This window comes from Lepidochelys kempii, chromosome 1 (genome assembly GCF_965140265.1).
Source record: "Lepidochelys kempii isolate rLepKem1 chromosome 1, rLepKem1.hap2, whole genome shotgun sequence".
Classification (NCBI taxonomy): Eukaryota; Metazoa; Chordata; order Testudines; family Cheloniidae; genus Lepidochelys; species Lepidochelys kempii.
The window spans coordinates 154,368,550-154,388,302 of NC_133256.1; the positions used below are offsets into that span (position 1 = coordinate 154,368,550).

Below are 19,753 nucleotides of genomic sequence, written 5' to 3' on the forward strand. Positions count from 1 at the left end.
GTAAAAATGTTCCTTCACTTATTTAAATTCTAAAGAAAACAGTTTTAAAATTAACATCCCCCTGCAGTGATATGAAACAAGTGTCAAGCATGTTTTTTAAAATTTAATTAAATATTGTCTGTAGCCTTTCTGGCAGGTGTTGTCAGCAGTAAAAAGTCTGGGTTCAATTTTCTAGTTTTTTTTTTTTTCTTTTTTCTGAAGCCTTAATACTTCCTCACTTGCAAACACTGAGTACAGGGGTTAAAACAGAGAATTTATTTTTTGTGTGTGTGTGGGGGAGGCAACAGAGAATGAATTTAGGATAACCAACAATAAAATAACTTTCTATGAGGAAAGACAGCCCCCCCCCTTGCACTACCCCTTACCCGCTCGTCGTCCTCCCCCCCTTCCCCCTGGATGTCTTAACGGTAGATACAACTCCATCCTCCAACAGTTGTGAGTAGCGTATGTTTTCTGACAACTTCCTTCCTTCCTAGCTTCCTATACACAATTAGTAGAGCCCTGCAAATCGGCGGATGTCCACTTCATATCCACGGATAGTGGATCGGATGCAGATACAACTGCACAGAGCCCTACTCACTGGTGGCATGGGCAGCAATGGTTGGGGCTGGGTGGCAGGTCGGAGTTGGGGCTGTCCAGCACCTGCTCGCTGCATTGCTTCCTGTCCAGCAGCTTGGGCCACTAGGGCAGCACTAGCATCCCCACCATGGCCCGGCCTGGCAGCACTGGCTGTGCTCCCAGTCCTGGGCCTGACCCGCCGGCTCCAGGGCAGCAGGGCCCATACTCGGCCAAAGGGATTGGAGCGGGCAAGGCCCCAGCATCCCGACCCTCCGCTCCACTGTGATGCAACACACATTGCTGCTGCCATGTGCCATTGCTTGCGAGCCCCTGGGCGCAGGATGCGATGCGATGCCCCTCCTCCTCGAGACCCACCCTTGCGCTGCCCCTTACCCCCTGCCCCTTCCTCCCTTCCCTCCCCCTGTCACTAGCCCTGTGAGACGGCTTGCTGCTGCAGGTGTGGATGTGGTTATCGGTAAAAGATGGCTAAGCAGATCATGGGTGCGGATCCACGTTTTTGTATCTTTGCAGGGCTCTAACAATTAGCTGTCCTAGGTTCGAGAAAGGTGAGAATTCCTGCAGTCCATTGCTGCCTGGGGTGCTCTGGAGGCTCTACTATTTGATTGCAGCTTAAATTGCAGAGTAGGGAGGCTCACACCATAGTTCCTTAGGTAGTCTGCTGTTCTTTATGTGGCTTTGGCCTAAGCTGCCTATCTCTACCTCAAAGCTGCTGCTCTGTACTATTCCTTGCCTCAAAGCTGCTACCACTCTGCAATGTCCACTGATTTGTAATAGTCTGCTCATTTCTTAGAGAGGGATCAGTGGTATCTAGAACCTCTAACAGACTCCTCACCACCAGGGAGGCACTTGTCCTACCTTCTGCCGGCTTCTTTTCACTCTCATAGCCCTGTACAGGCTCCCTTACCCAACTGTACTTGACTGCAATCTTGGTCAGGGTGACCCCAACCACAACTGGTGTAGAGTGCTTGCATCTTTCTCCCAGCAAGATTAATTGCATAGTATTTCCTTTAAAATCAAAACTTACTTGTATTTAACCCAAATGGCCCAAACATCACAGAAAACTGAAGCACAGATTAAGGCCTCACCCATTGTCAGTTTCCCTTACTCTCCAACAGATGCTGGCAGAAAGTTCCCTGTCAGCAGAGCCCTGCCCATCTCCAGTTCTTAAGTAACTGTGTGGCTCTTCGTCCATTTCACCAACAGGTGAGAGTAGTGAACTCCCTTCTCTTTAAAGCTTCAGGCCACATCACTTGCGTGTCTAAGATGTTACCTGTAACATAAATATTTGTTTACTGTGAATTTCTTTAAGTTAATCGTATTCCTTTTCATGGTGTGCTAACCTTGAAGCTACAACTTCTGTTTGAATATTAAGTGAAAACATTTGACTGTTGTTCAAACTGTGACAATGAGAGGAAGTATTAAAAAATTTATTAAAGTTAATGTTTAAAGTCAAATTTACACAAGGTAATGGGGTCAGGCTTGGGTTATTAGGGATTACAAGTTATCGGTTACAAGGTTCACGAGATACATACATAGCACATAACCAGCACAGACCCAGATTGGGGTGCAGGAGTTTTTAAAACATCACTGGATAAGCGGTCTCGGGTATGCCACCCATAGAATGTATTCAGAGTCCAAGTCAGTACTGGTGTAGTGAATAAGTACATGGAGTACCATTAATAGTACATTAGTACCAACTACAATTAAGAAATCTTCAGGACTTTAAGATAATGTGACTAGGTGGTCTGTTACAGAGTCAGATGTATGGAGGTCACATTGTTACTAGTTACCCCATTTAAATGTGTGTGTGGAGGGGATGGCGGGGGGATGACTGATGGGCCAACATTTATTAGGGGTGGAGCTAAGGACCTATAAAGTCTGCTCCAGCTCTGAGGGATTTATTCCAGTCTGGGAGCTGAGTTTACGTAGAAGCATGCTCTTGTATATATTATGGAGCAGTCACTGGAATTTTTCGTAATATACATTTAAAATGATATGTTATCTAATTCTCTATCTTCCAAAATTTATATTTGGTCCAAAATATTATGTTTACATAGGAACATTTTGTTTTTTACAACACTGATTTTATGGTGTTCCCTGTGACATTTTAAAAATTGGGGTTTATATGTACTTTGCAAAGAAGAGTAAGAAGCGGTTAGAAGCAAGTAATCTAAATTAGCAATGTAGCAGAAAGCTAATCGGGAATTTGAAACAAAATAAATGCATAACAGTGAATATTTAATATGGAATTTGCAGCTGTAGGATAATTGAGGCTGGTAGCTTAGTTTTTAGAAAGAATTAGAAGTTCATTTTAAAATAACAGTAACTGCAGTTATATTAGCTAAAATAAAATTGATAAAGGATATCAGTCTTTGTACTTCAGAGTATAATTTGATCATCTCCTAGAGCCACAAAGACCCCTCAGTTCATAGTATTCCATGGTTAGGGACATACATTAGTTATAAGAGATCTTAGGCATTTGTTATTGCCAGACTAGATCTGGTCTGGGTTCACTGTTCTCAATTTCTGTGCTATGCTTTGATGGTTCTCTGTGGCTCCCTACCTTTTGTAAGTTGTCCACTCCAATCCCCGCAAATATCAAGCTTGGCTCATGTGTTTCTGTTACTCATTATCTTCACTGGATACCTCTTACAAAGATTTGTTGTTGGTATGTTAGAGAATACAAAGATAAAATTGGCCATTACAAAATTTTGATTTTTTGAAGAGGAGCTCTGAATTTTTGCATAGTCTTAAAATTTGACATCTTAAAGAAACCTTTGATTTGTGTCTCAGAAAATGAAGTGAGGGCCAGCAGCCTCTCTGTAAATAATACTACTACTACTACTTTTATTTTCTCATTCCACTATTTTTGGCAGATGTCTTCTGAATTTTGAAATGTCAGATGAAAACTTCTGTTCAACATCTTTAGGAGGAAGTATTTTCATGTGTTAAGTTGCTTTGGTGAGCTACTCAACGTTGCAGTAGTCAAAGCTAGTTTGTATTTGGTTGGTCATGTGAAGTTTCAGTTCGCTCCTCAGGTATTTTACCTGTCACCATTAGTGTGTATATATATATATATATATATATATTTTATAAGCAGTGAGGTGAAGAAACCTAAAGTATGGTGACATATAGCATTGATATAGATATTGATATATAGCATAGACAGGGCAGATTGTATTTTAATTTGTTTTAGCTGGTCAAGGTGAACCCTAGGCTCCCTCCAAGGTTGACTGTAACCAGCTAACTGGTATTAAAATACAACATTCCCTTTCTAGGTTAGAAATTAAAAATGTTATAACATTCTTAGTCTAGTGTAGGCAAGGCGGTGTATACTTTAACCATTTTCGCATGTGCTAAACCCTAAGGGGAAACCTAGGTTTATTTTAACATGTAACATATAATGTGACACTGTTTTCTGCTGCCAAACCTTTCCTATCCGAGAGTAATAAAATACAAATCTGTCATATCAGCTTCCTAGTTGCAGAAACCCTCCTGACCTCTCACTTCCAGAGCAAGGCCTCTAATTAGACACATATAAATGTTTGCAGATGGCAAATGTAAACAAGAGTATATATTTCATTGTCTGATCAAGCATGTTTAAATACATGGATTCGTGGATTTTGGTATGGTAGGGTACATGACCATAGCAGGAGGTGGAAAGTTTTGTGTAGCTGGGCAGCAAGGTAATGTTCTATCATTGACTAGAAAGGGGTTGGAGGTTTTAAATGTGAGTTTTCAAACACTGGAACACAATGCATTTGACAGTGGTGAGTAGGAAACTTGTGAAGAATGATGTAAATTGCAGTTTCTTGCTGCTTGGAAAAAGTGCACTGCAGCAAAAGGAACTATTGAAGATATTAATGGAGGATGATCCAAAAGTAGTGTAGCTTGTATAGCACCTAAACAGAACCAGAATTGGCAGGATGGGGGATTTCACATTTATTAGAAATCCCTAGGTGCTGAAAGTTGAGGACCTCCACTCCTGGAGAAAGCATTTTGGTAGGAATATCAGCAGCTGGTTCTGGATGTAGGGTATGCATTCCTCGGTCCTGTCCCCATGTATTTTTTTTGTCAGTTTCTTGCCCAGTGATGATTACACTAAGCGTCTATAGATTTCGTCCTCTGGCTAGTAGTCTGGTCGACTTTTCCTATGTGAGACTTATTTTTCTTAAAGGGAAACTAAATGTAAAAAGAAAGGTTAATGTAATATTAAGGTAGACTACTTTATTCCCCAAGTCAGAAAATTAAAACAAAAAATGAAGCCTCACAAAGCAATATTAACTGCGAGAATTATTGATGTTTAATATGCTTAAAATACATATGTACATTATAGCCAACTTAATATTGCTTTAAGTTTAACCTTCAAATTACTGATTTTTGAGACCATGACACCAATTTAGAAATTACTCCTGAAAATAGGAAAAATAATAACACACAAGGTTAGTATAATGGGAAAATTAGACGATATATTTTACTTTATGCAGCTTACTTTCTACATAGTAAATTGCACTATAATCAGTTTATTCCTTTTTGTAAGTCTCTTATGTAGGAACAGGGTCATGAAAGCTACTTTTAGAAAATAAGGAATGCGATTGTAAAATTATAAATATTTGTGTGGAAGTTGGAAGGGTAGTACCTGAAATTAGTTTTATATGTTTTAAAAATTGATAGCTTGAGGTTTTCAGATTTCTTTAAAAGTCTTTTATATCAACTTCCTATATTTAAAGGGACGCATTTGCAAACAGGCTTAATCTGTTACTAATAAGTTTCGATTATTAAAAATTAGTTTTACAAATCCATTTTGCTTATTGTTGTGTTCTTGTGTTGTGCTTCTCTCATCTTGCACACTTGGTTCAATTACATTTTCTTTGTTTTTATGTTTTCACTGTCAGGTTTTTAAATGCTGCAGAGGGAAAATGTTTAAGGCAACTTTCCATAGGATATTTGTGAAAACATTTTTATTGATCTTTTGTATTAACTTGCTTTTACAAAAATTTGGGACCATATTTAAATTGACAATTCACTTTTATGTTTTGGATAGAACAGAGGGGAGAAAGAGTTGGAGCAGGTTAAAGTAGATGAAGCATATAAATACCGGAGAACGTTGGCAGATTGTAGACTTGAAATTGTTCAGTTCTTGCAATAACATTTTCAAACTAAACCGGATATAGGGGTTTTTTTAGTAATAACACATTAGCAGCAAAGATGCCTTTTTTTTTTTTTTTTAAAGCTTACATTGCTGTAGTTAAACATTTTATCCATTCTAGTGAAATGTCAGCTGGACTACAGGGCTCCTGTCTGGGCTACAGAGGGCTCCTATGACTAGTCCCAACCCATTGGATGTTAGAGAATAGAAGTGAGTACTTGACAACCCCCAGCGCCTGGCTGATTGATTGATTTGATTTTTGTTTTTGTTCCATGACCAGGTAGAAAGAGCTGTTTGTTGTGACTAATTGTATTTGTGGTGGGGTTGTGTTTTTTTTAATAGTTTGGTAGTGAAGATCATGACTTCTTCATTTTGAGGCAACATCTGGTTTTATGGTTAATGGCTGCAATTGTTTTTATAACTACTTTGCATTAGCAGGGTTTGTGTGTTTGAGGATTTAGTGAATTGTTTTGGGGGGACTCATAAATAATATGTCTCCATTTGAAGTAAATTAACTGGTATTTATTTTGAGGTGATTGACTCTAAAAAAATTTGTGCTATCCTTTGGGGACTTGTTTTGGTGGAGAAAAATTGTTTTTAATAGCTCCTCAAATGAGAGAATCAATAAGTCCTGCAATCACTCTTGGATTCTGATTTTACAGTGTGGATTGGGTAGATGTGGTGGGGTCACGGTAGGCTGAGAGTTGTCATCTAAATTTATTCTCTCTCCCATATGCTGTTAATAGGTTACAGAAATGTAGCCATGGTTGAATTTGAATAAGACATTGCTCTTGTTATATTACAAATTTATTTTAAAAAGCGTCGTTCCAAATATTGCTAAGGTGGAGACATCTTGTGAACATATACATAAGTAATGGTCCCCAGAGGCTAATTAGAAATTTGAATGAGACTTTATTTTCTATATAGCAGTGTATTTTCTTTAAAAAGCTGTGTACATATTTAAAAAGTGTTTTACAAAATCTTGAGCTAGAAACTTAAGAATTTTAGTAGTTAAAGGTTGTAAGAGTATACCAGAGAGAACCTGAACTGTTGTACATTTAGTTATTTTTTGTGTTCTGAGGGGCAGGGACTTGTTAGTATTTTATTATTGCTTTGCTTAAAGTTACAATGATTATTTCTCAAGGGAACTGTATTAACATATGCCCAGATTATCAAGTTTGTAACTGAACTGAAAAATCACAGATTTGAGTTTTAAAACTTTCTATTAGGGACATAATTTTTACCTGCTACATTAAGATTAATTATGGGTGAATCAGGGATGTTGTGTTAGTTTAAGGTGATATGACCCTTCACAATTTCTCTGGATTCATGAGACCTTAAAATACAATGAACCCGATTCACACCCCCAGTTGTCACAAACTAATAGTTCATGTAGACTGGTCCCAGCAAGAGAGAGCTTATGAAAGACCGAAAGCTGAAGTAATTGGAGAGGAGAAAAGGAATCCTGATGAATCTACCCTGTACTAGCTTGCCATGGACTGTCGTGGTTGACTCTGCTGAAATGCATTAACAGTTTGTTTATGCATTTTGATCTTGTCCTGTTTCAAAGAGTACTAGATCAAAATACATTAAGGAACTGCTAATGTGTCTGCAGGGTGTACCCAGACCATTAGTCTGTGGCAGGGTAGTGTGAGGCAGTTTCACACGCCAGCTTGCCGCAAACTGTTTGTGTGAAGAAGCTCTTGGTTTTGTTGAGCCATTTGGACATTAGTCTCCATAGGCTCCTGGCTAATAAACATTATACCTCTTTCTCCATGGAATTTACCTTGTAATTCTCTGTAGAAGGATTTTTCAAAAGGTCGGTGAAGGAATTACTAAGGTTTAAATTGCACTGTGGTCTTCACCCTGCCCTGGTTGCTACAGTCTGATATCTCTCAATTTGTAATTATGGCTCATAGTTGTCTACTCATAAGGTAACCAGGGACCCAGAGATTTCATTAAAGCCACTTTCAAACAGTCCATGTTCTCTGTTCTGACTCTAGATATTTTTTTCTCATTACTTCATCTTCAGAGGAACGTTAAATGAACGTTGTTGCTTCTGTTTTATTTGTAGAACCTTGTCTTGAATTTTAGTTTTTTTTTATACAAAAAAGATGCACCTATCCAAGGTGCTAGGTGCCCCAGCATAAATTACAAAATCAAAATAGGATCACCCGTTGAACACTAAATTCCCATCTCCCCCATACATCTGATTTCACCGAGGCCCTCTGCAGCAGCCCACGTGAATAGATTTCCCGTGTAGTAGCCTCTGCAGGTCAGTAGACTTAAGCTTTCCCAAGCTGAAAAAGCCCCTTTCAGAGTTGAGGGTACATCACAAAGGATGCTCTACTGCCAACCCCTAACCCACTGAATCAAGAGAAAACCAGCCTGAATACTTTTGCTGATTGCAATTGTGGCAGTATGACTCTGAGAGGTGGCTTTTCAAGTGACAAGGTCACCAACCCATTTGTGACTTTATAGATCAAAATTGGTACCGATCATAGAGCACCAATGACATGCTGCCAAGGAGAAACAAAGCTTGAAAGACAGCTGCATTGTGCATCAGTTTACATTTCTCAGTTAATCTAGAATATAACCTCATTTAGAATACATTGCAATAATCCAGTCTTGAAATGTGACAAAGGCACCTCACTACCATGATCCATGCCTATGTGAAAGAAATGGTCGTGGTCTCTAGACCGGGTGCAGGTGGTAGCAGGCATTCCTGGGCACAGCTGCCATACGATCCTCCAGCAGCAGTTGGAGATTGAATATAGTCCTATATTGTGAACACAGGTAACATGGTAGAAATATACCCTCTGTGGGGAGATATCAGCCTTACCCCTCATCTACGGGCATGATCTTGATCTTACTCAGATTGGGGCATAGATGAGAGCTAGCTGTCTGAAACGCAATCTCCCTCAGATACTTGGGCAAGACTATCAACAGCCCTGGCTGGATCGGGGGAGACAGGGATATTGAGCTGAATGTCATCAGCATATTAAAAATACCAAAGTCCATATCCTCTCACTCTCCTAAAAGCCCTATATACACATTGTCTCCTCTTCAGGATAGAAAAGTCCACATGATAGTGCCCTAAGGGAAGAGAGAGCTTTCTGGGAACATTTTGCCAGGAAAGAACGGAGCCACCCAAGAGCAGTTTACTGCCCACTATTGCTGAGGGGTGCAGGTGAGGTAACAAAATCTTGTGATCAGCAATCCTGAAGGTTGCTGACAGATTTAACGGTATCTGCATGGACCCCGATCTTCATCCATTGCTAGGAGGAGATTGTCTACCAATGCAACTGGTGCAATTTCAATTCCATGTTCAGGTCTGTAACCAGATTGAAAAGTATCAAGGAGATCTGAGGCAACTAGACACTCAAGTTGTTTTGTGACCGCTCTCGTTACGAACTTAATTACAAATTGGATACTGGTCGACAGCCATGTTGTCATCATCAAGTGTTGGTTTTTGAAAAACGTTTTGTGCTGTTCTCAGTTTAAGAGATGCTGGCATCTGGTCCTTCTTAATTGAAAGCATTGATAATCTCCACCTTTTCTGGGTCCAGTTCTTGATCACTGGCATTTATTATCCTTGAATGACTTGGATCCAAAGGAGAGATGTGGGATAAAGTTGCATGCAATACAGTAACTCCTCACTTAACGTTGTCCTGGTTAATGTTGTTTCGTTCTTGCGTTCCTGATCTATTAGAGAATATACTCGTTTAAAGTTGTGCAAAGTTTGCTTATCACGTTTGGCTGCCACCTGCTAGTATAGTACTTTGTCCACTACTTGCTGGATTCTCTGGAAGAGTAGCCTGTTGGAGCTAGCAGGCGGGGGCTTGGAACGAGGTTTGTCCGGCAGCACCGCATCAGTTCCCCTCCACCCCCCCAGCACCTACTGCCCACCAGCAGGCCCCAAAGATCAGTGCCTCCCTCCATTCTTCCTCCCACCCACAGCAGTCAGCTGTTTTGCTGTGTTCATGTGGCTCTGGGGGGAGGAGTGAGGATGCGGTTGCTTGGGTGGAGCAGGGGTGGGAAGAGGCCGGGTGGGGCCTTGGGGGAAGGGGTGGGGTGGGGACAGGCCTAGGCCTGGGCCAGAGCTGGGGGGGGTTAAGTACCCCCTGGCACTTTGGAAAGAACAGTAAGAGGAGCAGCCGGACGATCTACCCTCTGACTCCACTACCTCAATCAAGCTTCACAATCATCATTGTGGAGTATAGTATTAAATTGTTTAAAATTGTTTAAATCTTATACCTGTATTACCTTGTTTAAAATTGTTAGCTTATACTGTATATGTATATAATACCTTTGGTGACAAAAATTTCCCTGGAACCTTCTCCCCCCCCCCATTTACATTAATTCTTATGGGGAAATTGGATTCCCTGAACATTGTTTCGCTTAGTTGCATTTTTCAAGAACCATAACTACAACGTTAAGCGAGGAGTTACTGTACCTCTAGAACATCAGTCATTATCCATGGCCTAAACTCAACCAGGGAAGAGCTACTGCTTGTTCCCTCAAAATTCCTCTCTGCAATCAAGGCAGTAGACAGCTCAGCCTGAATCCAAGCATTTTATCTACAAGATAATCTGAAATTTCCTCTTTCGCTAGGATGATCTGCATACCAGCCCAGGATTGTGCTCAATTTAATACAGAGCTCCACCTAAAGCCATCAATTTATTTTTCCCTTTTTCAGTCAGAAAACCTTGCGACTACTTAAATATATTTTCATTTTCAGGAAGTGGCGTGAAAAACAGGGTTTTATGTAAACCATTTTAATCTGTGGAGGAAATTTAATGCTTTTCTTGTGGTGTTTGGCAGTCTTAGATAGGGGCTACATTATCCTCCAAATCCTATTTTGTTGGACAGATTAAAAATGATCCCATTTTATAGGCAGATAAATCGGCAGTTCAAGCACCTCGTTTAAGACTTTTAGGCTTGTTCTGCTGGATGTATGACATGGGGGGGCGGGGCGGGGGAAATCTGCATGAGAATTTGGGAAATCTGTACAGTTGATGAATTCCATGTGAGATTATGGACTCTCTGCAGTTTTACCAAGCTGCTAACTCCATTTTGAAGATGCAGTTTTGTCTTCTCTGTGGTTTTTACCTCCATGTTGAACTGAAATTCCAAGGGCAGTGAAAGAGAACTGACAGTAGATAGTTATTTAAATCACGATGGTCTTCTGTTTAAATAGGAACATCCTATAGTAGACTGACTCCCACTGGGAACTGATTTGTGAGGGGAGAGGGTGCCTGGCAACAAATTCCCCCTAGGAAGGGTCTGGGGCTAGAAGGTTATAAAAGTGCAAGAGCTGGTCTATTTGGGGTGTTTGGTCATTTTCATCAGCTCAAGCAAAGGAAAGCTGTTGCAGGAATCTGAGGTGGGGGGACCCTCTCACTCTGAATTTAAGCATCTCTTCTCTCCCCCCCCCCCCCAAGAATTCACTAGGGAAGGTCAGCTAGAGTGAGAAGTTGTGTTAAGGATGTTTTTATTTTCTATATCATCTGTACTCTCTGGATTTCTTGTGCAATGGAAAGGGCAATGGTGTTAGAATCCTATGCAAAGTGCATGCATGATGCTCCATGTACCACTGCCCCTTATGTAGGTAAACTGTGGACTCAGAACATCCTCATGTTAAGAGTTCTGTGGGATGATGTGTTTAAGCTATGAGGGGGGTCTGAGGAATCACTGCTGATTCCAGGTACAGGAGAGTGGGCTGCTTGGTCGCAGCTCTCAGGAGGGATGCTAGACGGAGCAGTATGCCAAGGGATCCAGTGACAGTGGTGGTCTCTGGATGCTGTTCAGACTCTAGACACTTAAAGCATGCTGGGATTTAATGTCTGGATCTCTTCACAGCACTCTGAGTGTCCAGTGAGGAGGACCTTGTTTAGAGGTGTGAAAGGCTACAAGACTACTATCTCATCAGTACATCTGATTTTCCTGTGCATTACAAATCTGAATTGTTGCTGTGTTCCTCAGATACAGTTTTTGAGCAACAGAGCCTTGTCTGCTCTGAATGTACTTGTGGTTAAAGATGTGTATTAAATCACTAAAGATGTGTTTCTGTATCTTCTTGTCATAGAGGCATGGTAGCTAAGATTGCATTCAGTTTTGAACTTCAAGCAGGGGTGAAATTTGTGTATCCTCACAAAGGGCTAGATTGTCAGTCTGTGATTATAGCTCATGGCAAAGGGAAATGTGTGTAGGGTTGCCGTTGGAGCAGCCCATGAGGGAGAATCAGATCTCCTTTCTGGTCTGAGGGCAAACTGCAACAGCAGTATATGTGTTGCAAGTGCATGCTCCTCAACATGCCAGTGTAATTAATTATACTTCTGGGTGTTTAGTGACCAGGGAGTTGGAGTGGAGGCTCCATGTCGTCTTGCCCATATGCGTAAGGGAGGACGTACTAGCTTTATGGATCATCATTTCCCCTGTCTGCAGGAATTGGTAGTATGGTACACTGGTGTAAGAGAATAAACCTCATGTCTGTTTTGCTCCCTTGTGCAGGACAGGCCATGACTGGCCCATAACTTATAGTCTTTATTGTTTGAATACAGAATTAATTTTCTGGGAAATTGCAAGGAAATCTGTTACTTTGCAAAGCAAAAAAAAAAAAAAACCACCGCCAAAAGAAAACAAAAATCCTGACTTTTGACTTGAACACACTCTCAAATTTTAGCAGCATCTAAAGTATAGTATTCAATTTTTATATGATTTTTGATTTATTGATTCCTGACAAATAACATCTGTATCAGTGTTCCATGTTGTATATATTTGATGTGGTATTGATGTCTCAGTCTCAATTGCCCTTTTGATTGTGAGGAAAACTTCAGAAATGTGAACAGGGTAAGTGAAGATCATTTTAGGATTTTTGTGTCTTCCCCAACTGCCACCACTACCTGTGGCCAGTCACCAGCTTCTCCAGAGGGATTGGCATCAGTTGGAGAAGCAGTTAAGGTGGTTGAATGCCATGTGTTAGGTGAACATTAGGGGAAAAGTGTGGGTTGCCAGGAGGGTGAGATTTGGGGAGGGTAGAATGGTGGTGTTCATGGTTCCTTCCGCTTTTTTTAATGTACCCCAGTATATTAGCCGTTTTTGCAACTGCATCACATTGTTGAATTGTATGCAATGTGCAATCTATTACAACCCTCAGATACTGTTCTGTGCTAATGCCTAGTCAGTTGGTTATTCCTTATTTTGTAGTTGTACATTTTGATTTTTTTTCCCCCCTTGTCTTTATTGAATTTCATCTTGTTGTTTTCAGACCAATTGTCCAGTTTGTCAGGGTTGTTTTGAATTCTAATCCTGTCCTCCAAAATGTTAGCAACTGCTCCCAGCTTGGAGTCCTCTACTAAAAAGTTAAGTTGAAGATCTGCCTTTTGAAGATCAGTGAAGCTGTTTAGCTGCAAGAATGATGAAACATTCCACTCTTTTGAAAGAGGTTTTTAGAGATGCACTTTGGTTCCAAGGTCTCTACACTTCAGTCCGTAAGAGGAGGCAAGTTAAGCTTCAGATCTTCTCTGAAGACCAACCTCCTAATTTTCTTAACAGCAAAAGGCCTTGGATCCTCCCTAGAAGAGACCTTTGTATCAGAATTGTACAATTCATGCAACACCTGGTTCAAGAAAACAAGTTTGACTCCATGGTCAGAAGTCCTGGACTGATCTACAAGGATTTATACACTTTCCCTCACCATTTGGCAGGTGCTTTCCTTTCATTTTGGACTTGGAATGACTATGGACTGCTGAGTCCAAGAAGTAGTCCATAAGGTCTGTTCAGTCCAGTTTCAGTCCTTTGCCCTTCAACCCAGTCTTCCTTCAGGGACCCATCTCATGAGATACTGCTAAAGCAAAAGGTGGGGACTCGCTTGTACAACTAGGTGCATTGGAGAAGTTTCCTCTTGAGTTCTGGGATGAAGGTTTTATTCCTATCACTTTTTTGTCCCAAAGAAGAAAGCAGGATGCATCCTGTTCTAGACCTCAGGCAACTCAACAGATTAGGTCATCACTTCAGGTTCAGGATGGTCAGCTGATCTTCTGAAATTCCCTCCCTAGATTGGTTTGCTGCTCTACTTTTGATGGATATTGCCTCTGCTTGAAAGGTGAGAGAGATTCAAGAGTTAATAGCAGGACCATCATATACAGTATTTCATGAAGTCTAGGTTACTTTCAGGCCTTGTCTTATACTACAACATTAAGTCGATGTACGTTGGATCAGCATACAGCTACCATGGTAATTACTGTGGTTTTTCATGTCCCCATGACCCTCCTTCTGCCAGTGGATGTGCGTCCTCACCTGGAGCACTTGCACTGATTTAAGTGGGGCAGTGTCGGAGCCTGCATGGGGCTCACAGCTGGAGTTTCCCATGCCCACAGAACAAAGCCATTCCAAAAATCATCTCATGTTTTTGTAGTGTCCCTATATCAGAAACTTACAAGGCAGCCGCTTGGCGCTTCTAGTTTTAGCCATGAGATATGGTGCTTGGTTTAGCTGAGCAGTGCTACAGTTTTTAAGGCGGACTCCTGACGCCCACCTCTTTAGAGAATTACCAGTTAGCCATGCATCTACAGTGGAATCCACATGACAAGCACTGAGAGAACAATCACAGTAACTGTGGCTCTTAGATATGGAAGATATTTGGTCCATGTGGATCCTGCAACCTAGCCTTCCTTTCCCTGCCACTGGAGAGTCTTTTACATAGGATTCTGTATTGACGAAGGACCTGAATGGAGATTGGGCCTGCTCTGCCACTTAATGGCCTATGTGATGGGGGCACAAGGACATACAGGATGCATGCATGGTCCCAACGAATACTACTGACCAAAACAATCTGTTCTCATGTGTATGGGGCACATTTGCATCTACAGTTGAATACAGGTAGAAAAAACAACTAAGAACCATGTTTATTGTACAGTAACTGGGCTCTTCTTTGAGTAGTGTCCCTAGAGGTTCTCCACTCCTAGGTTACTCCTGAAGGACTTCTGCACCAAAAAATTAAGAATTCTGCACACATTTTTAAAATTCTGCATATTTTATTTGTCAAAATAACATAATATAGTCACACCATTTTCAATTATTTTGGTAGTTTATTTCAAAATACTTGTCAGCAAGTGTCTGTAACAGTACAGACAACAAAAAAGATTAAGGAAATGTTTTTTGACAAATAGATGCCTTACTATTTATATACCTCCACAGTGAGTGAGAGGGACAGAGTGTTGCACGCACACCCAGTCCTGCCCTCCCATCCCAATCCAGGTGTGGGGCAAGTAGGTTCAGCCTAGCAGGATCCAAGTATGGAGGGGCTTAGCGTGGGGCAATCCAGGTGTGGGGTGAGAGGGTTCTGTGTGGGGCAATGCGGGTGGCACGGTGGGGGGTCCAGGTGAGGGAGGGCGGATCGGGGTGCACAGAGGCTCGTTGGGAGGTTCTGGATGCAGGTGGAATGGGACTGGGGGCAGAGGGAAGGTCTTAGGTCAGAAGATGTCAACCATTTTTTTCCTGAGTTTTCAGCTTCAGGCAGACTTGCCCAAACTCTTCCTGTGCAGAGCAGAAACTGAAATCAAAAACAAAAGGATGTTTGTTTTTACTTCAGCTGTTTGGCTTATTGACATCTTAATGTTTTGCTGGGCTCTATTGTTTAGTCTTGTGCGGGCTCTGACTTTTAGAAATCCCTTTTTTGATACTGAGGTAACTGGCTGTGGTAGTTTCCAACACAGGTTTGGACATGCCTCTTGAGGAACTGTACTCCACAGGTGGCTGTTGCTGTCCTTCTGCTTCTCTCGTAACTTGTGGCCATTTCTTCAGTATGTAGGTCAGTGGTGGGCAACCTGCAGGCTGCATGGGGCCCGTCAGGGTATTCTGTGGGCGGGCTGTGAGACAGTTTGTTTACATTGGCGGTCCGCTTTCTGCAGCTCCCCTTGGCCGGGATTGGTGAACCACAGCCACTGGGAGTTGCAGGCGGTCGAGCCTGCGGACGGTCAATGTAAACAAACTATCTCACTGCCCGCCCGCCAGAGGATTACCCTGACGGGCTGTGTGCGGGCCGCAGGTTGCCCACCACTGATCTAGGTTGTCCAAACTCAACGCTATCTACATAACCACAATATTGTACTCGACATAAGGATAAAACATTGAGGACTTATTCTGCCTTTATTTCCCAAGGTGGAATAGAATATTTCATATCTCAAAGGAATATCCAAAGCAGCAGCGAAAATGTTGTGGACAGTACCCATTTTCAATCATATGGAAGGCTTTCCATTTTCTGGTTCTTGTTACCTGTCTGTGAACCCCTTCCACTTTTGCTGTATTGTTTTTGAGGTGGATTGATCAGACCTGAAAATGGTATTCACAGTGGGGACATAAGATTTGTATAAATATTGGGCATACCACAAACCCAGACAATGTGGAGTAATGTCAAACCTGGCATGAGCCTGACTCCCAGGCTCCTTTTTAGCAATTACTTTCCTCTCCCTCAGCCACTCCATTATACCTGACTCCCCCAAGCCTTTGCAACGCTTCTGAGGGGTGCAGGAAATACATTTCTGTATTGTAGTTTAAATGAATTATTACTCCAAGTTCTGTATTAGTATTCCTACTAAGGAATAAGAGGACTTGTGGCACCTTAGAGACTAACCAATTTATTTGAGCCCTTTGGATGGGCTAGCACCAGCAGGAGAGTGAATTTGTGTGGGGGGGTGGAGGGTGAGAAAACCTGGATTTGTGCTGGAAATGGCCCACCTGTTGATCACTTTAGATAAGCTATTACCAGCAGGACAGTGGGGTGGGAGGAGGTATTGTTTCATGATTTCTGTGTGTATATAAAGTCTGCTGCAGTTTCCACGGTAAACATCTGATGAAGTGAGCTGTAGCTCACGAAAGCTCATGCTCAAATAAATTGGTTAGTCTCTAAGGTGCCACAAGTCCTCCTTTTCTTTTTGCGAATACAGACTAACACGGCTGTTCCTCTGAAACCTACTAAGGAATGTATTTGTCAAAAAATAATTCCTCCATGTCTTTTGTTGTCTGCATTGTTACATACATGCTGTCAGGTATTTTGAAATAAATTACCACAATAATTGAAACTGGTGTGATTAGATTATATTATTTTGACAAAATATTCAGAATTTTGCTGAATTTTAAAGTATTGTGTGCGGAATTTTTAATTTTTTGGTGCAAAATTCCCTCAGGAGTACATAGAAGTTTTTACACTTGATGTATCCCAGTGGCTGTCGATCTATGTAGTTACAAATCCTTTTGGGTCTGATTCCTTGAGATTCCCACCCAAGAAAATCCATGTTGGTGTGACCTCCTTTTTTCAAAATGCTTTTTAATCTCTCGCTTCTAGGGGAAGACTTGCTTCTTCCTCTGAGGCATGGGTGGGCAAACTTTTTGTCCCGAGGGCCACATCTGGGTGGGGAAATTGTACACAGAGGCATGAATGTAGGGCTGGGGCAGGGGGTTAGGGTGTGGGAGTGCAGGGTGTGTGTGTGTGTGGGGGGCATGGTGTGCGGGAAGGGGCTCAGGGTAAGGGGTGGGGGTGTAGGAGAGGTGTGGTATGCAGGGAGGGGCTCAGGGCAAGGGGTGGGGGTGCAAGCTGTGGCCTGGCGCCGCTGACTTTGAGCAGCTCCAGGGTGGCAGCAGTGCTGAGCGGGACTAAGGTAGGCTCCCTTGCCCCGTGCAGCTACCAGAAGTGGCCAGCATGTCTGGCAGTGGCTCCTGGGGGTGCGATAGGGCAGGCGGCTCCTCAGCGTGTGGACCTTGCCTGTGAGTACCACCCTCGAAGCTCCCATTGGCCACGGTTCCCCGTTCCCAGCCAGTGGGAGCTAGGGGGGCGGTGCCTGCAGATGAGGGTGGTGCACGGAGACCTCTGCTGTCCCACAAGGGTTGCAGCAATGTGGTGCTGGCCGCTTCTGGGAGCGGCCTGGTGCCAGGGCAGGTAGGGAGCCTGCCTTCGTCCCGCTGCGCCATGGGGCTGGCCATTACATGGGCCAGATTGAAAGCCCTGACGGGCTGTATCCAGCCTGTGGGCTGTAGTTTGCCCTCCCCGGCTCGAAGTGGAAAAGTTTGGACTCCTTTCCAGGGATGTCTTCAAAGGTGTTTGGTGGGAAGAAGAGATGGTTTTTGAACCAAAATCTGTACTAGAGTATCCATATTTGTGTGTGTGAGGACTAGGTATACTGGGTTTAAAAAAAAAAAAAAAAGTTGTGCAGACTTAATTTTCCGGAAGGAAAAAGAGATTATCTTGGTGTTTCCTATTCTCCCTTGAGAATGGAAAGCAAGGAAAACACTTTTGCTTTTTATTACTCTGTTGCCTCCAATCTGAACTTCCAAGAAGAGCTTTAGAAGTTAAAATGAATTATGTCACATGATATCCCTGTGAATGTAGGTAAACATCCTAAATATTGCTGGCTGAGGGGTTGGAGACAAAGACATAGTGAAAATCTGACTTACTGAAGGTCATACAAGATGTGTGTGAAATAGCCAAAAATAGACCCAGGTGTCCCGACTCCCACCCTTGTACTCTAACCACAAAGTATGTTTTCTCCTAAGTGTGGTTTGATAAAATTTGATGGAATCACTGTAGGGTCCCAGATGCTAAACTGTTTAAGCATGTCTGATTTATAACCTTGAATAGTTCAGGGAAGTCAGGCTCATGCCTGGTTAGAGGGATCCTGCTGTGTCAGTGTTCTCCAGAAATTGAGATTTTCTCTTAGTCTTTGGTCATCTTTGCAAAGTTGTCTTCCTCATCTGATTACTTGCCCAAAAGATTTTATGGGTCACCAAATTCTTGTTTGGAGTTTATCCATGTCGCAAGCTGTGATTGTGAGTAGTAGAAAACCTAATTGTATTTTACCTGCTCTGTATCAGAAAATGTTAATTGTATTCTAGCCAGGTCTCGGCAAAACATAAGAATTCCATTTTACAAAAAAATTTGAGCTTTCATTATTTTTGTTTTTGTTCTGCACTGAAACAAAAACTAGACCTTATGAACTTTTTTCTCCATAGAACAAGAGAAACGGACCACCACCCCCTAGAATAGCCAGAGAGCCTGGTGGCTGGGTCACTCATCTGGAATGTGAAAGACTACTTTCAGGTCCCATTCCAAGTTTAGAAATTGACTAGGAGTTGAAAAACCAGGCCTTTAAGGCGCCACCGGACTCCTCAATGTTTTGCTAAACTAAGGCATGTCTGTGGTAGCGAATTTACAGCAGCACAGCTGTACCAATGCAGCTGCACTGCTGTACGATCACCCATATAGCCGCTCTATGCCGACAGGAGAGAGCTCTCCTGTCGACATGATAATACCACCTCAAAAAGTGCCGGTAGCTATGTTGGCAGGAGGAGTTCCCCCGCTGATATAATGCTGTGCACGCTACCATTTATGCCAGTGAAATTTATATCACTCGGGGGTGGGGAGGAGGTGTTCTTTTCACATCTCTGAGTGACATAAGTTTTGCTGACATAAGTGGTAGTGTAGACATGATCTTCATGTTCAAACAATTTTAAATGCTTTTTTATATTAAAAAAGCATTTTAATTGAATTCCCATTCCATAAAAATTCATCTTGACACAGATTATGAGGAAAAAAAATGATCTAGTAAATAAGAAATGGTAAATTAAGAATTAGAGTAGTTATATGTTGTGTAATATAATTATTTAAGTATGTATAGATAGTGTATCCTCCCTGGTTACCAAAAAAGTATCAAATGACAGCAGCCAACCAGACTCAAATGTTCTTTGGGAAAATAACTAAAGCACAAATGCAAAACAAGATTAAAATTGATGATTTTAATCAGTTTCCTACTTGCTGATTTAAATCATAATTACATTCAGTGATTTATATCACTTCATTTTAAATCAATCCCCTGATGTACTGTATCAATTTGTTTTGCCTTAAGGAAATGAAGTGTGTGTCAAGTTCACAAGTAAAGAAAAAAAGATTTTGTTTTTTCTGTATTCTAGATATTAGTATCGCTAGATATTTGTGTTTGAATCTGACACTTTTTCAGTGTGTGCTCTCCC

At 41.8% G+C, this 19,753-nt stretch overlaps 1 protein-coding gene across 9 annotated transcripts in view; it reads left to right on the plus strand.

The window, feature by feature from the left end:
* The window catches only part of KDM6A (lysine demethylase 6A), a 280,386-nt gene that overhangs the window by 20,423 nt on the left and 240,210 nt on the right, over positions 1–19,753 (plus strand). The gene's annotated exons all lie outside the window — the stretch shown is intronic.